A 2,739-nucleotide genomic window follows, 5' to 3' on the forward strand; every position below is an offset into this window, starting at 1 on the left:
TCCGATCAATCTGGGGACCTGTCGTTAGATGTCAAATTCAATGTTGTACAGAAGAAGGACCTCATGCGATTGAACTTTTTGGCATGGTCGGACTTGTCCAATCGGAAAGCCCCTGGTATATTGCTTCAATACAAGTATTTCCTTTGATACCTTCTAATTATTGTTCAAGATGGGTATGAGTGTGTGCGTGTTTATTTTGTGCTTGCAGTCCTATATACAAATGTTTGGGATTTCTCCACTGTACTTTTTTCCTTTATATGAAGGGAAGCCTTGGAGTAACTAGTAAAGTTACTGCCACGTGACCAGGAGTTCACGGGTTCAAGCCGTAGAAACATCCCCTTGCAGAAATGTAAGGTGAGGCTGCGTTAAACAGATCCTTATGGTTCGTCCCTTCCCCGGACCCCGCGCATAGCAGGAGATTTAGTGCACCACCCTTTTACATTTTCTTTTATATAGTTAAACTATAGATCGGAGTAAGCAACTAGGTAGGATAACAAACTGTGAAGCTTCTTCGCACATTTAGGGGGAAGTATTCATGCAACAGTTCATGAGAAAAATGTGTATCAGTTCTTTTAATTGATTTACAAATGCTTTTGAGGTTGCATTTGTTTTGATGGTTGGCATCTATGATACTTCATATTTTCAGAGTTGGCAAGCAGCAATTGCGAGAAGCCTGGATAGTTGGACTCTGCTTGGGAACACTTGCTAAAGTAAGCGATGAAACCCTTGGATTGAGTACCTTTACTCCTGCATTGCAGTTCGTAAGTTCATTGTTACTGGCAATCCTCATATATCTTCATTACCTTATCTCACTTTACCTTAATTCTAATCTTCCAAAATGTTTTCCAGCTCTTCTCACCGAGATTCCGGCTCTGAGATCATTTTCTCTAGATACATTACACTACTGGAGAGAGAGTGCATCTGTCACGAGCAGTTTGGCATACTTTCTGGCCAAGGATATGATTGATCATATCAATACTATTGTAAGGCCTGCAGTTTATCTCTCAATGTTCTACTTCTTCAACAATCCAAGATCTTTAATTTTGGATAATTATGTCGTCTTGCTTTGTGTCGTATATTGTGTTACTGGGATAGCTTATGCACTTTCCATCTACTTTGAACCTGGTCAAGCTCAACTGGTGTGTACTCAGTACTTTGATCTTACAATACATATCAACTCCAACCGTTATCCTCTATTGCCGCAATTCTCTACTAACAAACTGATGTGTCTTTCAGTGGTCGGTGTTGCTACCAGTTGTCTTGACCCTCGTAGCAAGCAAGGGCAGTTGCGTTCACTGCAATAGTAGGAGATTATATCTATTCAAAGTGGGCCTTGGAAGCATTTATAATTGCAAATGCTAGAAGGTCTGGTGAATCCTTCTCCATTGTGTCTAAATTCTTCTTGCATTACGGTTAAACTTGCTAACAAATACTTGCTGAAATTTAGAATGACAACAACAATGGCAATACCCAGTGTAATCCCACAAGTGAAGTTATGGAGACAGTAGAGTGTACACGACCTTACCCTACTTTGGGTGCAGGTAGAGGTTGTCTCTAATAGATCCTCAGCTCTAGGAAAGCATAATCACAGCATTTAGGGAAACATATGCAGTAACAACAGTAAGATAGTAAGAAAACCGAAGCATACGAGACAATAAGTAGTAATAGAAAAGTAGGAATGAGAAATACGGAAATAATAATAATACCTACTTCTAGCCTTCTAAGTAATCATTAGCCATGATCAGCTGTTGAATATCAAATGCACCTCATATTTTAGGATTAAGAAGTCATATGTTGATCTATTTTAGGTACTTTGGGGTGTGGCTGATCACAAGATGTGGTGTACTAAGGACGAAAGGCTACGCGCTTGATCATTGGTACCCTTGCTTACTAAAACTCATCCTTCTCGGTGCTGCCAGTCGCTGCGTAGCATTTTTGTTATTGATAACTTTCCAGAAAAAATAACACTTCATTGTTGCTGTCTTGCTTCATCACTTGGTATGAAAGGAAGAATGCCAGTTTACAGTCTCAATACCATGACGAAAATGTTGGGAAGCCTCAAAAAGTTGGGTCCTTTGCGAAGATTATTGTACATAACCAAAAACGTAATTTACTCGAAACAGATGGTATATAGCAGCACGAGTCAATTAAAGAGGTTATATGATTCTTTCTTCTACAGATGGAAAATCAAATGTAACATTTGTTAATAGTAGTTTCTCTTGGAGAATGATTCTACCTGGTTCCTGTTGATTTTATGTTTTAATAAATTTTGAAATAAATACATCGGTTAAAGATTTTTTAAGAGTTATGTTTCAATTAGTTTTGAAACAAATGCATCACTTAAAGTTTTGAGTTACAAAGGAAATGAATTTGATAAATTCATTATTCATAAGTTTTGAGTTACAAAGAAAATGTATTTGACAAATTCATTATTCATTAAGTTTTACGTTATAGGTTCTTGAAAGAATGACATTTTTTGTTTTAAAACATACATGAACCTATTAACAATTACTTAATTAATATGCTTCTCATGCATGAAACTTTCATCCTATAAATAGTGTTTTCTTTGGTTGGAAAAGACAAGCACTCAAAACTAATTTCCCCTTGAAAAACACTCGAGAGACATTGATCAAATGGTGAAATCATCAATTCAAGAATAGAAGAGCAACATTCTTGAATGCTACTTGTTTTGTGGCTTAGTTGAATCCCAAAGATAGAGTTGTCACTTGTTCTTCCGTT

The 2,739-nt window shown here is 37.1% G+C and overlaps 1 long non-coding RNA gene across 5 annotated transcripts; it reads left to right on the top strand.

Annotated features, from left to right (window-relative positions):
• The first annotated feature begins 10 nt into the window (after positions 1-10).
• LOC124892876 lies at positions 11-2,299 on the top strand. Of its 5 annotated transcripts, XR_007050457.1 has the most exons (6): positions 216-354; positions 647-761; positions 850-983; positions 1,096-1,139; positions 1,237-1,365; positions 1,809-2,250. It is a non-coding gene; the product is annotated as an uncharacterized LOC124892876 (long non-coding RNA). The 5 variants fall into 5 exon arrangements; XR_007050459.1 differs by adding an exon at positions 11-115 and having other exon boundaries at positions 264-354; positions 850-1,365; positions 1,809-2,299; XR_007050456.1 differs by lacking the exon at positions 216-354 and adding an exon at positions 11-115 and having other exon boundaries at positions 850-1,139.
• Positions 2,300-2,739: the final 440 nt, after the last annotated feature.

The sequence above is a fragment of the Capsicum annuum genome, unplaced genomic scaffold, assembly GCF_002878395.1.
Source record: "Capsicum annuum cultivar UCD-10X-F1 unplaced genomic scaffold, UCD10Xv1.1 ctg51507, whole genome shotgun sequence".
In the NCBI taxonomy this organism is placed as follows: domain Eukaryota; kingdom Viridiplantae; phylum Streptophyta; class Magnoliopsida; order Solanales; family Solanaceae; genus Capsicum; species Capsicum annuum.